Below are 17,923 nucleotides of genomic sequence, written 5' to 3' on the forward strand. Positions count from 1 at the left end.
GCCCTCATGACTGTATCACACATTAAACATCCCACCTCTAATCACTGTTGCATTGGGGATTGTTTCCAACTCATAACCTCTGGGAAGCATATTCAAATCATAGCAGTTTGTTGGTGAACAGAATGAGCCCTCTCATTCATGGAAAGAACAGATGCAATGATCTACCTAGAGGAAAATGTCACACAAATCTGCCACTACCATTAGAAGATCCATCAAAATCTAACAGGACTGCTTCATCTCAGATTGCAAGTTTCACAGAATAAAGATTATAAATTCCCTTCTCTGGCATATACATCATATCTTAGAAAGCAGTATGAAAATCTCTGCATTCCTACCTTGTCTCAATAGCTTATATACACTTTGAGAATCATTTTTTCATGCTCTTATTGTCTTATAAACTTCTTAATCATGTAGTTGTATAGCAAAGCACTTCAACTATTCAACTTGATATCTTAGTTTTCTTGTTATAAGAAATGATACCTGCTCATTTTGCTTGTTATAAAAAATGTTATGCAAAATAGTGAAAGATATAAAGATATAAAGAATAAAACAAAAATCACCTATGATCCTATCCTATCCTATAAATAAACCACCACAATTGATGAGTTTAAATTTTGTTTTGCAGCCATTATAATATAATGTAACAAGGCAATAATGATATAATGCAATAAGCTGGTTTGAATTTCAATGATATTCCAACTGAAAAATTCATTTGAAGACAAAACTCCAATTTGTCTAATTTCTAATTATAATAATATACTTTTATAAAGTATATAAAGGGATAAGTATAATCTAAATGTTTAAGTATAGAGGGGGAGAAAGCAAGTTCAAAAGCATGTATAGTATATATAGTATATATATGAAGTAGTATAGTATACTACTTTATGTAACATTTTGAGATAAGATATTCAATGTTACTACGTTATCTGTGGATTCATAATGGAAAAATGGATATAGATTTATGATACTGATTATCCCTGCAGATGTTTAAATGAGAACGGAGAGCTGAAATTTCAGATGTGTTGGAAATTTTTACTTTTTTTAGAAAATGAGACATGGGAGTGATGAAAATGTTCATTATCTTGATTGTGATGATGGTTTGATGAGTATATATGTGTACTAAAACAACAAATCATACATAATTATATGTAATATATGGCAATCATAACTCAATCAAGTTGTTAAAAAAATAAACGTTTAAAAGTTGTATAAATAAAATTTAACAAAACATACTATGGGGGACAGCATTGTGACATAGCAGGCAAAGCTTCCACTGGCAATGCCAGCATCCCATATGGGCATTGATTCATCTCTCAGTTGCTCCACTTTGAATCCAGCTCCCTGTTAATTGCCCAGGAAAAGCAGCAGGAACTGGCCCAAGTGTTTGGGCATTTGCCACCCATGTGAGAGAGACCTGGATGACGCTCCTGGCTCCTGGCTTTGACTTGTTCCAGCCATGGTCCTTGGGGGTCATCTGAAAAGTGAAGCATGAAGCAGCTTGCTCACTCTCTCACTCTCTCTCTCTCTCTTTCCCCCTCTGTGACTCCTTCAAATGAGTAGATCTTTTAAAAAAAAGATAGTATGGCAGAATAACATTATGGCAAATGGTGGCCTATGATATCTTCCTCAGTACTTCTTTGTAGATCAAGAATATTTTATAAATATAAAATATTTCTGTTATATGACTATATAAATATATCTATTTATAAATATAAAATATTATAAACAGAAAAAATACTCTTTCATCTAAAAAGATAAATAAGTATAAGATGATACAAGCTTCTCCTTATTTTATTCTAAAAAATTATCATTTTCCAAAATGTTGACTTTGTGCCTGTTGGGTTATGACAGCAAACATACTTCTAAATTAAGCACTGCAGGACAACTTCAGAGGGTCCAAAATTTGTGGGTCTCAATCAGTGTGATAAGAAATCCTTTTGAGTGCCATTTTATTCTCCACAGGAGAATTTTTGTCCTCTTGATCAAGGGACCAGATATGTTTTTGTCCACATTAAATTGTTCACCTATATTAAAATAGTTATTGTGGAAATTTCCTGTGACATTCAACAAAGTTTTCAGATACCACAGTCTTCATGTAAACCCAGGGGCTGAGTGTCTTTGCTGGTCTTATCATCCTCTGTCTCAGTGCCTCTGCCTCAGCATTTTTCCCATTTGATGCTTGCTGTGTGTTCCTGCCAGAGCTACCTCCCAACAAGTTTCTACTTCCCATCTGTGCAATGGGATTATAATAATTGCAACCCTATTCTTAGGTTTTTATCTTTGATTGGATCAATGAACACATATGAAGTTTTTAGAGCAGTGGCCAGGATATAATAAGCACACTATGAATGCTTAATATACAGTGTTTCAAAACATTTTTTGCAAAGTGGAACTAAAGATGTTTATTTAGGTGTGAACAATGTTTGAAATCCACTCATTTTTTTCATAATACACATTTTCCATGAACTTCTCAAAGACTAGTCATGTGTATGGATTTCCATTTTTTTCAACAAAGTTATCATTTAATTGCATTTTCCAAGAATTTGTTGAAGGAGCCTCATATATATTATTATATATAAACAATTTTATTGTGCTAAAAAATAAATATTGCAGTTATCACAATTCCCTTCCTCACCTCTGAAGAAATAATCATTTGTATTTACTGTCTCTGAGATCAAGTCAAACATTCTAAGTTTTCTATCTACTGTTTTAATGATTTTTCAAACCCTTTTTTTAGCAAAAAAATTCTTTAACCAATCCTACCCCATTCTCATCCTAAAAGCATACTTCCACCTTTTCTCATCTGCCCTTTCAGAAACCTCCTCTGTTAGCATTCCAGAGGTCTTTATCCTCTACTTCTATATTCCGCTTGCTCCTAATTTCTAAACTGCTCAGGTTGACACTTGGGACACATCCATAAAAGAGAAAGCAGAACAAGCTGTGCGTGAGTCCATTTTCTGCTGCTGCTATAACGGAGTGTCACAGGCTGGGTAACTTAAAATGAACTGAAATGGGTTGGATCACAGTCCTGTAGGCTGGAGGCCCAGGATAGAAGAGCCAGCATCTGGTGAGGGCTTCCTTGTTTCTTCTGCATAATCACATGGCAGAGAGACAAGGAACATGGTAGAAAGGGGCTGAACTCACTCTATTACATCAAATCTACACTGGGCAAACTGAATTGATTTACTCAGTTGAGCCGCGTGGCCTTATTCTTCTCATTAGGCTCTAACTTCCAGCACGGCTGCACTGGGGATTAAGTTTCTAACACATACTTTCTGGAACACACATTCAAACCATACCACAGTGTGGTTTCCCTAATTAGACTGAAAACTCCTTAAAAGAAAGGACCATCATTTCTGCATTTTATGCTTCCATGTTTTCTGGAAATAAAGTTCAGTAGGAACTCAATAAATGGTGGCTAAAATAAACCTGGTGGTGTGAATTAGGAGTGAGAACAATCACACTTTCCCAACAAGTTTTAGGTCACCTCAAAATCATTCTCAAACAGTTTCACTTTCTCATTTCAAGATCAAAGCTCAATAACCATATTGGCCTGGGTGAAGTCGGGGGATTATATACTCCCAAGAGAGATGTAAGGGGAAAACCAAGAGAGAGCCTAGCAGTGAAGGTTGTTGTGATTTTGTGTTCTTAAAAATAGAGTTGGGGCCTGGTGCAGTGGTGCAGCAGGTTCAGCTGCTGTCTGCAGTGCCAACATCCCATATGGACACCGGTTCAACTCCCAAGTGCTTCACTTCTAAGTCAACTCCTGGCTACTGTGCCTGGGAAAGCAGAGAGGATCCAAGTGCTCGGGCCCCTGCACCCACATGAGAGACTGGGATGAAGCTCCTAGCTCCTGACTTTGGCCTGGCCTAGCCTTAATGCTGTGACCATTTGAGGAGTGAATCAGTGGATAGAAGATCTCTCTCCTCTCTCCTCCTCACTCTCTGTATCCTTGGCTTTCAAACAAATATTTTTAAAAATAGAGTTGACTTCTGCCTTATAATGAAAGGCACACACAAGTGATGTGGCCAGGGCCAGACCTGGACAAAGTAGAAAACAGTAGCTATTTGTTTCCAATATCTATATGCACCTTCATTCATGGTCCCAGTATCATTATGCTGTGCCTAACTGTCAGGGTTTTCACTCAATGCTTCATTTCTGGGTACACTTTTGGTTTCCTATTGAGTGACTATAAATGTACACTGTTATTATCTCCATTTTATAGATGAGGGAACTGGTAAAGTAGATAGAAGTGGCTTGCTCATGACTTTACCATGAGTGCATTAAGGAACCTGGATTCTTATGAGTTTCAACAGTCTCTTAGTGGTGTTTTTGGTTCCCCCATATATAGAATCATGTAATCTACAAACAGGGATAATTTGACTTCCTCCTTTCCGATTTGTATCCCTTTGATTTATTTTTCTTGCCTAAAGGCTCAGGCTTAAACTTCAAGAACTGTATTGAATAGCGATGATGAAAGTGGATATTCTTTCCCGCTTTTTGTATGATGTTGCCTGTGGGGTTGTCATACATTGCCTTGATTGTGTTGAGGAATGTTCCTTCCATTCCTAATTTGTTTAAAGCTTTCATCATGAAAGGATGTTGTATTTAATCAAATACCTTCTCTGCATCTATTGAGATAATTATATGATTATTATTCTTCAATTTGTTAATGTGCTATGTCACATTTACTGATTTGCATATGTTGAAACATCCCAGGGCCGGCACCACAGCTCACTAGGCTAATCCTCCGCCTTGCGGCTCCGGCACACTGGGTTCTAGTCCCGGTCGGGGTGCTGGATTCTGTCCCAGTTGCCCCTCTTCCAGGCCAGCTCTCTGCTGTGGCCAGGGAGTGCAGTGGAGGATGGCCCAAGTCCTTGGGCCCTGCACCCCATGGGAGACCAGGAGAAGCACCTGGCTCCTGCCATCGGATCAGTTTGGTATGCTGGCCACGGCGGCACCAACGGCAAAGGAAGACCTTTCTCTCTGTCTCTCTCTCACTGTCCACTCTGCCTGTCAAAAAAAAAAAAAAAAAAAAAAAAAAGAAAGAAACATCCCTTCATACCAGGGATAAATTCCACTTGGATGAATGATGTTTCTGATGTGTTGTTGGATTTGATTTACTAGAATTTTATTAAGGATATCTCCATCTATGTTCATCAGGGATATTGATCTGTAGTTCTCTTTATTCTATCTTTTTCTGGTTTTGGAATTCAGCTGATGCTGGATTCTCTCCCTTTCAATTCTTTTAAATAGTTTGAGAACAATTGGAGTTCATTCTTCATTAAATGTCTGGTAGAATTCGGCAATGAAGCCATCTGGTCCTGGGCTTTTCTTCATTAGGGAGGTCTTTATTACTGATTCAATCTCTATTTTGGTTATTGGCCTATTTAGATTTTCTATGTCATCATTACTTAATTTTGCTAAACTGTATGTGTCCAGGTAAAGTTGCAGGATATAAAATCAACACACAAAAATTAATAGCTTTTGTATACACCAACAATGCCATGGAGGAGAAAGAACTTCTAAAATCAATCTCATTCAAAATAGCTACAAAAAATTTAAAGACCTGGAATAATTTTACCCAAGGAGATGAAAGATCTCTACAATGGAAATTATAAAACAGTAAAGAAATATAAATAAAGAAAGAAATATAAGGGGACACGAAAAATGGAAAAATCTATGCTCAAGGATTGCAAGAATGAATAACATCAAAATGTTCATACTACTAAAAACAATTTACAGATTCAATGTGATCCCAATCAAAATACTAAGGACTTTCTTCTCAGATCTAGAAGAAATGATGTAAAAAATCGTAAGCAAACACAATAGACCCTGAATAGGCAAAGTAATTTTAAACAACAAAAACAAAGCCAGAAGCATCACAATACCAGATTTCAAGACATACTTCAGGGAAGTTATGGTCAAAGCACCCTGATACTGGCATAAAAAATAGACATATAGACCAATAGAATAGAATAGAAACATCAGAAATCACACAACTACAACCAACTAATCTTTGACAAAGGAGCTGTAACCAATCCTTGGAAAAAGGACAGTCTCTTCAACAAATGGTACTGGGAAAATTAGATCTCTCCCTGCAGAAGTATGAAATAGGACCCCTACCTGACATGTTATACAAGAATCCAGTTAAAATGAATCAAAGATCTAAATCTACGACCTAACACCATCAAGTTATCAGAGGAAAACATCAGGAAACACTGCCAGAAATTGGCAAAGGCAAAGACATCTTGGAGAAGACCTTAGTATTACAGGCAATAAAGACAAAAATAGACAAATGGGGTTATATCAAGCTAAGAAGCTTCTTCATTGCAAAAGAAATATTCAACAAAATAAAAAGGCAACCAACCTAATGGGAGAAAATATTTTCAAACTATGCAACTGATAAAAGATTAATATTTAGGATCTATAAAGAGCTCAAGAAACACAACAACAACAAAACAAATAATCCAGAACAGGCAATTTTCAAAGGATGAAATGCAAATGGCCAACGGACACATGAAAAAATGCTCAAGATCACTAGCCATTAGGGAAATGAAATAAAAACCATTGAGGCATTGCCTCTCTCCAGTTAGAATGACCATCATCCAAAAATCAACAAACAATAAATTCTGGCAAAGATATGAGGGAAAAGGAACCCGAATACACTATTGGTTAAACACTAGTATAGCCATTATGAAAGACAGTAAGCAGATTCCTCAGAAGTCTGAAAATAGATCTACAATATGACCCAGCCTTCCCAGTCCTGGGAATTTACCTAAACAAAGTGAAATCAGCATATAAAGGAGTCATGTATACCTCCATGTTTACTGAAGCTAAACTCACAATAGCTAAGATGTGGAATCAACCCAGATGTCCGTCCGCTGATGATTGGATAAAGAAAATATGCTATATATATAGAATCCTATTCAGCTGTAAAAAAAGAATGAATCCCTGTCTTTTGCAACAAAATGGATACAAATGATAACTATTATGCTTAGTGAAATAAGTCAGTCTCAAATAGACAAATATGTTTCCTCTGATATGCAGCAGTTAATACAGAATACAAAAAAAAGCATAGAAATGAAATGGTCATTTTGGGATACGACTGTCATTTTTAGCTCTTGTTTATACTGTGATTAGTTGTGAATAAAGTCTTGAATATAGACTGGATTAAAAATATGGCTTTGCAAAAAGTGGTGAAGCGATGTGAAGAAGGGGAGGGGGTGGGCGGGGAGCAGGAAAGTGAGAGCAGTGTGGTTGTCTTCTTGGAACTGTACCTATGGAATACATAAAATTTGTTCTCTTTATATTAATAATTTTTTTAAATATATTAAGAAAAATTTACCCAACTTCTGGATTATTAAAATGGATACTATGTTACAGATTATTTCTGTGAATAGTTGTGCTCTGAATTCAAGGGAAAAAAATAATGGAAACAAGTCTCAAAGCTGGGATTGTTTCACTCCAGGGTTCACTGAGCAAAATGCCTTGTGCAGCCTCCTGTCTGGGGGTGGTCTACAATTGGTTGGGAATGCCATCTGGAGGGGTTGAAATTGTATTCGACTGTGATTAGGTTTGGGCTTCTCCTTTGTCAATTGTTTCAGACCAGAATTTTTTCATTCTAGCTAGATAGACACATTGGTACCTGAAAGATTAAGTAGATACCCCAGCCAGGTTAGTTCCTACACACAGTAAGTTTTAAATCAGTCTTACAATTTTTCTTGTTTCAATGTTCTCAAAAATTTGTATCTTTGTAGGTGGAAATGGTTTTTCCAAAGCAATTTTCCAAAATCATTGGGTTTAGATATGCCATTACTAAATACACTGGAAGCCCCAGTTTCTGAGAGTGAGCAGGAAAGGAGGATGAGGGTATCTTTCCTACCCTGAAACCTCATGTATAGGACAGTGAGGAGGCTTCTGAGCTTCAGTTTGCAAAGCCAGGCTGGAGAGTCTCCTAGTTCTCCTTTGCCTCCATGTAAGTGAAAAGCAGTTAGATTCTGGGCCACCCGACCCCACATGGAGACTGGTTTGCCAAAATCTTTGGCTCCAGCTGAGGGACTCCATGATGTTGAGAAAAATACATTTATTCCAACTGTATTTTTTAAAAATATGGAACCTAAACAAATCCAAATATGCAATAGTGCAACAAGATTTTCTAAGCAAGCAATATTACCTACGAAGAACAATGGTCCCCAAAACCACGATAAAAGGCACAAAACATAAAATAGAAATGCACAATGCAATGCAATACCTCCACCTTGGAGGTTTGTAAAAATAGTCCCTGGGGTGCATTTCCATACTATTGTTTATCTAGAAAGACTGGGAAAAATAAATAAAAACCTGAGTTTACTTACAATAACTTTAGTACTAATTTTACCTTTTAAAAATTATAGTTTATGAAACCCGTGGCTTTTACCTAAATCACCCCAAATTAGTCACGTTTCTCTTAAGCAGTTAAGAAAACTACTTAATCTGGCATTGTGATTTCTGGCCATTCTGGGTCACACAAGCATTTCTCAGTAGCCTTCCTTGGCAGCATTTTTTTTTTTTTTTTTGGACAGGCAGAGTTAGACAGTGAGAGAGAGACAGAGAGAAAAGTCTTCTTTCCATTGGTTCACCCCCAAATGGCCTCTATGGCCTGCGCGCTGTGCCGATCCGAAGCCAGGAGCCAGGTGCTTCCTCCTGGTCTCCCGTGCAGGTGCAGGGCCCAAGCACTTGGACCATCCTCCACTGGCAGCATCTTCTTAGCCCTTGGGATTGTGTCTACTAATTTTGTAGGATCCAGAACAAGAGTGGGTATGCTGGGAGGACAAATGTTAAAGAGATGTTAAAAAGGGTTTGTACTGAGGAATTAAAAGAAAAGTTTGCACCTGTACATGAAGGACATGTCACACATCTGAACAATAGCTATTCAGAAACAAAAAGCCACTAAGTATCCTTCATGTACCATGCAATGGCACATACCTAAAATCTCAACTCATCAAAACATCTATGTGAAATACAGACTTAATTTCTACTTGAAAAACAATTGAGAATCAAAGAATTTAACCATTCATTCAAGATTTAACAGAGGGTGGATTAACAATAGGGAAAGCTAGATGTATTTTATTGATTGCTATAAATATACTTATAGAAGATGTAATAATAGGGAAAGCTGGGTGTGGCTCATTCATTGTGACAAATGCATCACAGAAATATGAAATGCTGTTAATAGGGAAAGCTGGGTGTGGTTTATTGATTGTGACAAATATGGCACACTAATATAAGAAGACACTAACAGGGGAAGCTGGGTTTGGAGTATATGGGCCCTCTGTACTAATTCACAGTTTTTGTATTGTAAATTTAAAACTATTCTGAATTTAAAAGTTTTTTTTTTTTTAAGTGATTGAGTCAGAAAGCCAACTAGAACTACCTAATTTAGATGTAATTTCTTTTTCTCTACCATGGTGTTTTTTCTCCAAAGTAAGTTTTCCCCATTTTAATTATACTTCTGGAAGCCCAGGCTTACAGCTATCATTCATTTTATATTTAATATTTTCCTTGCACCTTCCAGACTAGAAATAAATTAACGGCTATGGTGCCATGGAAGTGTGAAGCCCATATGTCCTTCAAGAGACCCTACAGTGGAAGGGAGCATTGCTCACCAGGCCCCAGCTGCTACTCCAGTGGATTCACCACTGACTTTACACTGAGGCCATGCTTCCCCAATGTCAGTAACTAAGCATGGTGGAGGCACAGTGCTGGCTCCTTAGGGCCTGATGTGGAGCTATTCCAATAGGGAACGTTTGCCCAAGGACTATATGCCAACATGAAGAACCTCTTCAAGGAAAGAGAAAATATGGATGTCTCTGGCTTTCTCTTTTATTTTGTATCTTACAATTTTGTATCTTACAATTTTATTTCATAAGCACATTTTAGTTTATGAAAGCTAAGTGTTGTTCACATAATTTCTTAATGAAAGTTAGCTCCAATGATCACATAGGACATCATTAACAGCATCCCCTATTAAACCTTTTAGCAAAATTCATTTTCACATAATTTTTTAACCACAAAAGACAAAAACATATTCAGGGGCTGGCACTGTGGCACAGCAGGTTAAGCTGCTGTCTCCAAGGTTGGCCTCCCGTGTGGGGGCCAGTTCAAGTCCAGTCCTCTTGGCTTCCAATCTGGCTCCCTGCTAGTGTGCATGGGAAAGCAGTGAAAGACAGCCCAAGTCCTTGGGCCCCTGCACCCATGTTGGAGAACTGGAGGAAGCTCCTCATTCCTGGTGTCTACCTAGCCTAGCCCTGGATGTTGTGACCATTTGGGGAGTGAACCAGAAGATGGAAGACCTTTCTCTTTGTCTCTCTCTCTCTCTCTCTCTCTCTAGCTCTACCACTCAAATAAATAAAGAAATCTTTTTTTAAAATATCCAAAAGAATTTTCAGACTAAAAAATAAAATTACCATAGGACTTAAATGATTAGGGATTGGGTGAATAAACAGATTGTTTTAGATTTTATTATAGTAAATTTTAGACAATAATATGAACTAAAGAATAAATGTTCAATAACATTTATTGTTCAAATTGAAAAACCGTTGAGTTTAAGCTTATATAATGGTTTTTGAAAATCTTACAAATAATTATACATGTTAATTAACAAATGCATATTTGTTGAGAATAAAATTAAAATTCATATGGTCAACTTAGCAGCCTTTCTCCTTTTGGGGTAAACTAACAATAAAGTGCATTTCTAATGTGTGAAAAAGTCACTTTTAAAAGTTATTGTCATTTTTCATTTTTGCTGTGGATTTTTTCCCATGAGTAAACTAAAGCAACTGTTTGGACTTTGCTTTCCTAACTCACATGATTGACAAAGCATGGCTTTTCCATTTGCAAAGTAATAAAAAAGGATCAATAAAGTAAAGTTCCTTACAGCACAGTGATCTCACTAAGACTCTGAACAGGTTTTACATGTTTTGATTCAAGTTAATCCCAACAAGCAGCCCAGTTGTACTTTACAGAGTCCCAGAAGTAAATGCATGGTTAAAAAAACCAGGAAATTATCTAGACCTGTGGTCTGATTTTACTGCTGACTCACTGACTTCACAGTGCTATTCTCTGACAAGCATTCCCCTCTCAAATCCTACAGTTCCTTAATGCAACAGATTTTCAAATTCTCTTTGTAATGAAGGAGAATTACCAACTATCCCTCGAACATATGTCAAAATCAGCTCACTGCAATCTCAAGAGTGGTTTCCTGTTGTACAATGATAGGAGATGACTTTGAAAGAGCCCCTTTGAGACAAATCTAAGCCAAGTCAGATTTTAAGATCCTGTAAGAAGAGGGACAAAATGTTATTACAAGTGGCTCCCTTTCAGGAACTTCTCAAGCAATGAAAATTTGTCGCAGTTTGGACAACACTGATTAAGTCAGTATGGCATAAAAGTGTATATTTTCCTCATTTGTCTCCCCTCCACAATGGACAATCAATACCATACCCCCTGAGCAAGCTCAATGTATTGTTCCTTCATGGGTATGCTTTAGAATTTCGGCTTGATCCACATACCATCTGTTGAACAAAACACAGAAGGATATTGATGGGCTGGGACCTGAAGAGTAGCAGAGGGGCTCTGAATGATCTGGAGTGCTGGGGACTTTTACATTTTTTCTTTGGAAAATAAAGAGTTTTCCACTAAAGAACCAATAAAACAATTAAATGAATGGAATTTTTAAGCTTCAAGACTTCCATTATAAAAATAACAAAATAAAATCATCAAGGTTTTGTCAGTGGAGTATTTATCTTTTTTTTATTTTTAAATGACACCTTAAAAGTGAACATACAGTGATATAAATGGCGCATTAGGGAGTGGCATGCTTTGCAGGGCTAGGGAGAAGCAGTGAGGAGAAGTTTAGGACATATGCACTCAACAGAGATTAGGAGAGAAAGACACCCAGGAAGCCCCACTTGTGGAGAAGAACCAACTTAAACTGGTGTGGTGAGCCTGCAGCACTTTTGAGAAGTGGGAGGGGACCACAGCAATCTGGGGGTACAGAACCAGCAAGAGTATAGCACAGATTCAGTCAAGAACCTGGAGAGCCATCAGTTGTTGGCAGTCACCTGAGGTCCAAGTGGAAGTGGAGAGAGAGGCGGAAGATTCAAACCAAACTCTCCAAAACAAAACCCACAAACCAACTGAGAGAGAAGGGTGGACACCATTTGAAATCAGGACTACAATCAGGGAAGCCTGTGGGCGTGCACATAACAACCCACAGAGAGGGGGCACATGAATGCAGAGCTGGCAGCAGTGGTGAGCAGGTGTTTAGCCAGTGACTGTAGAATGTGATCCAGAACTAAAAATGGAGGGAATGGCCCACAGCCCCCACTGTCTCAGAGATCAACCGGGAAGTGGCTGGGTAACTACCAGCTACAAAGGGGCACCTACACCAGCAGCGTCTGGGGGAAATTTCGGTGCTGAGACCTTGAGGCCTCGGTGGCTGCATGAAAAGCAATCAGTGCCTAGCTGAAGAAAATGGAAGCATACCAAATAAATGAGCTTTCAATGCATCTCAACAACCTAGATTATCAACAACAAACCAAACCAAAAACTAGTAGGAGGAAAGAAATAATGAAAATTAAAGATGAAAGAAACAAAATTGTTACAAAAAATGCAAAGTCAGTACAATAAAAAGCTGGGTTTTTTTTGAAAAAATAAACAATATAGATACATCACTGGCATAACTAACCAAAAAAAGAAGGAAATGTTCCAAATCAATAAAATCAGGATGAAAGAGGAAATGAAACAATAGACACCACGGAAATAAAAAGAATCATCAGAAAGTACTGCAAAGAGCTATATGACAACAAATTGGAAATCCTAGAAGAAATGGATAGATTCCTGGACACATACAGCCTACTTAAATTGAGCCATGAATACACAGAAATCCTAAACACATCCATAACCAACATGAAAACTGAAACAGTAATAATGACCTTCCTGACCAAGAAAAGCCCAGAACCAGATAGATTCACTGCTGAATCCACCAGACATTTAAAGTAGAACTAACTCTAATTCTTCTCAATATATTCAAATTCTTTCTTATCACTTTAATTCATAAACCTTAATTCATAAACCTGAAAAAGATGCAACAGAGAAAGAGAACTATAGACCAATTTTCCTGATGAACATAGATACAAAAATCCTTAGCAAAATACTAACCAATCAAATCCAACAATGCATCAGAATGATCATTTGCCTGTCCGAGTGGGATTTATCCCTGGTATGCAGGGATGGTTCAACATTCACAAATCAAACAATGTGATACATCACATTACCTAACTGAAGAACAAAAACCACATGGTTATCTCAATAGACACAGAGAAAGCATTTGATAAAATACAACACCTATTAATGATGAAAATTCTAAGCAAATTGGGTATAGAAGGAACATTTCTCAACAGGATCAAAGCAATATACAACAAACCCACAGCCAAAATACTACTGAATGGAGAAAAGTTGGAAGCAATCCCACTGGGATCCAGAACCAGACAAGGATGCCCATTCTCACAATTGCTATTCAATATAGGCCTGGAAGTTTTAGCCAGAGCCATTAGGCAAGAAAAAGAAATCAAAGGGATACAAATTGGGAAGGAGCAAATAAATTATCCCTGTTTGCAGATGACATGATCCTATATACCAGGGATCGAAAAGACTCCATTAAGAGACTATTGGAACTTACACTAGAATTTGGAAAATAACAGGATATAAAATCAACACACAAAAATCAACAGCCTTTGTATACACAGACAATGCCATGGTTGAGAAAGAACTACTAAGATCATTCCTATTCACAATAGCTACAAAAGAAACCAAATACCTTGTAGTAAATTTAGCCAAAGTCAAAGGTCTCTAGGATGAGAATTGTAAAACATTAAAGAAAGAAATGGAAGAAAATACAAAAAAGGAGAAATCTTCCATATTCATGAATTGGATGAATTAATACTACCAACAGCAACTTACAGACTCAATGTGATACCAATCAAAATACCACGAACATTCTTCTCAGATATAGAAAAAATGATGGTGAAATTCATATGGAAACACGAGAGACCCCAAATAACTACAGCAATCTTGTACAACAAAAACAGATGGACAGACCAATGGAACAGAATAGAAACACCAGACATCAACCCAAACATCTACAACCAACTTATCTTTGACAAAAGAGCTAAAATCACACCTGGAGCAATGACATTCTCTTCAACAAATGATGCTGGGAAAATTGGGTCTCCACAAGGAGAAGTATGAAACAAGACTCATACCTTCAATCTTACACAGAAATTCACTCAAAATGGAGTAAAGACCTAAATCTATGACCAGATGCCATCAAATTATTAAAGAACATTGAGGAAACTCTTGAACATACACACAAAGAGTTCTTGGAAAAGACCCCAGAGGCACCAGCAATCATAGCCAAAATTGACAAATGGGATTACATCAAATCAAGAAACTTCTGTACTGAGAAAGAAATACTCAGCAAAGTTAAGTGGCAAAATGGGAGAAATTGTTTGCAAGGCATACACCTGATAAAGGATTAATAACCCAAACATATAAAAGGATTAAAAGCTCCAGAACAACAAAACAAACAACCTAGTTAAGAAATGTGCAAAGGACTTAAATAGACATTTTTCAAAAGAAGAAATCCAAATTGCAATCAGACACATGAAAAAATGCTCAGGAAAACGCAAATCAAAACCACAATGAAGTTTCACCTCATCCCTGTTAGAATGGTTTTCATACAGAAATCAATGAACAACAAATGCTGGCAAGTATGTGGGTGAAAAAGTATCCTAATCCACTATTTTTTTTGTTTTTTGACAGGCAGAGTGGACAGTGAGAGAGACAGAGAGAAAGGTCTTTCTTTGCCGTTGGTTCACCCTCCAATGGCCGCCGCGGCCGGCGCACTGTGGCCGGCGCACCGCGCTGATCCGATGGCAGGAGCCAGGAGCCAGGTGCTTTTCCTGGTCTCCCATGGGGTGCAGGGCCCAAGCACCTGGGCCATCCTCCACTGCACTCCCTGGCCACAGCAGAGAGCTGGCCTGGAAGAGGGGCAACCGGGACAGAATCCGGCGCCCCAACCAGGACTAGAACCTGGTGTGCCGGCGCCGCTAGGCGGAGGATTAGCCTAGTGAGCCGCGGCGCCGGCCCCTAATCCACTATTGATAGGAGTGTAAACTGGTAAAGCCACTACAGAAGACAGTCTGGACATTCCTCTGAAATCTAAATATCAACCTACGATATGATCCAGCCATCCCACTCCTGGGAATTTACCCAAGGGAAATGAAATCAGCACATCAATGAGTTATCTGTATCCCCATATTTATTATAGCTCAATTCACAACAGCTAAGACATGAAATCAACCTAAATGCCTGCCAACTGAAGACTGGATGAAAAAATATGGGATATGTACACCATAGAATACTACACAGCAGTTTAATTAAAATGAATACAGTAATTTGCAACAAATGTATGAAACTGGAGAACTATACTTAGTGAAATAAGCTAGTCCCAAAGGGACAAATACCATATGTTCTCCCTAAGCTGAGATAACTAATAGAGCACCTAAAAGGCAATTTGTAGAAGTGAAATTGACACTTTGAGAAGCAATGACTCTGAACAGCCTTTGTCTTAACTATTGAAGTGCAAGTTTTGTTTTTTTTGTTTTGTTTTGTTTTGTTTTAAACAGGCAGTGAAAGAGAGAGACAGAGTGAAAGGTCTTCCTTCCGTTGGTTCACCCCCAAATGGCCGCTACGGCCAGCGCGCTGCGCCAATCCGAGCCAGGAGCCAGGTACTTCCTTCTGGTCTCCCATGCGGGTGCAGGGCCCGAGCACTTTGGCCATCCTCCACTGCCTTCCTGGGCCACAGCAGAGAGCTGGACTGGAAGAGGAGCAAACGGGGCAGAACTGGCACCCCAACCAAGACTAGAACCCAGAGTGCCAGTGCCACAGGTAGAGGATTAGCCTAGTGAGCAGCGGTGCTGGCCAATTTTCTTTTTTCATATTATTTGTTGAACTCTTTACATAACATTGGACCCCAGTGGAAACAAGTGGTCATAATAGAAGAATGTACTTTTCTCTGAAGGGCGGAAAGAACTTCCACTTTGCTTATGACCTTGTCTAAATACTGAAGGATTTTGTGTATTCAAAAGGCTTCCATAGCCTAGGCAGCTCATGTCAAGAGTCTTGGGTGATCACTGACATCATACATTACATAAGAGTGTTAATTGTTAATTAACAACAGGAATCTCTGTGCACTAACTTCCCATGTAGGACCTCTGTCCTCAAAGAGTTGTATTACAAGAGTTAACAGGAAAGCTTGCTCTGAAAGATTTACTTCATTTTAGTGTATTAAGTGGAAGATATTCTTATGTCTCATAAGTTATAGGTAAGTGTTAGCACCCAACTACATTATTTGTTTCCTTAGGTGCTTCTTCAATTAATTATAAAACTTGTTGTCAAAGAAAAAAAGTGAACACACACATTTGTAGGTTCCCATGTGACATACTGATACATGTGTACAATGTATAATTTCTGACCTGTGTAAACATGTCTACTTCCTCAAACATATGTCATTTCTATTATATATATATATACATATATATGTATATATATTTTACATGCTAGGGACTTTTCTGAGTGCTAGAAATGTACCTGGGTAGCACAGAAAACAAACTCCCTCTCCTGGAGGGGCTCACATCCTAATGGAGATGTCAAATTATAAATCATTGCGTGGGGGGGGGTGTTACTAGTATCAGGGATAATCGTAAAAAATATACACATGATAACAGCATAGAGGGAGATTAGCAACACATATTTAAGAACATAGATCAAAGAAAGTCTTTCTTTAAAGGTGGCATTTGGACAGATCCCATTAAAGGGAACAAAAGAATGAGTCCTGTGTATATGTTGGCACTTTGGGATCATTTTGCGCATATAGAACACCAGATGCAAAGGCCCTAATGCATGAGCCTGAAAGCAAACTGGTGCGGCTGAAGCAGAGTGGACAAGGCGGAGAATAGAATAGGTAGCAGAAAGTCAGATCATATAGGCCTTTCAGGACAGAACAAAGACTTGGGATTTTACTTTGAGTTAATTAGGGCGATGCTGCAGATATTACACAGAGACATGACATAATCTATCTTACCTTTTTAAAGGATTGTGTTGACTTCTATGTAGAAAACAATGGGGCAAGGGTGATCATTGAAGAGCTGTTAGGAGGGTATTGCATTGGTACAGGTGCACAAAGGTGGCTGGGTCTAAGAACATATGGGTTATAAGACACGCTACATTCATAATCTCTTCTGAAGAGAGTTCTGATGTGCTACTGCTGGAGTGGATGTGTAGTACACAAAAAGGAGAGTCAAGGATGCCTACAAATTTTGCACCTGAGAAATAGAGTATGTGGTAGCACAATTTGCTTTAATTCATCCTTTAATGAAAAACACTGCCCTCAAATGTATTACTCTCTGTTCCTGCCTTGCTAAGCATGAGTAAGAAAAAAGTGAATCATTGCTGTTTATTTGAAGATCTTTAGAGTGACTTGGGCCATTATTTTAAATTTTTGTTTCCTATATATAGAATGGGGTGCCTTGTGAATTATTCTGAGTCTATGATGACAAGACAGCAGACATCAAAAGTGGCTTTAAAGAAACCTTTTTAAAAGATTTATTTATAAGTCAGAGTTACAGAGAGAAAGCAGAAACAGAGAGATCTTCCATCCACTGTTTCATTCCCTGGATGGCAGCAACAGCTGGAGCTAGGCTAGGCCGAAGCCTGGAGCCAGGAGCTTCTTCTGGGTCTCCTACATGGATAGCAGAGCACAGTCACCAGGGGCATCTTCCACTGCTTTTCCCAGGCCACCAGCAGGGATCTGGATCAG

Source organism: Oryctolagus cuniculus, chromosome 3 (genome assembly GCF_964237555.1).
Source record: "Oryctolagus cuniculus chromosome 3, mOryCun1.1, whole genome shotgun sequence".
NCBI lineage: Eukaryota > Metazoa > Chordata > Mammalia > Lagomorpha > Leporidae > Oryctolagus > Oryctolagus cuniculus.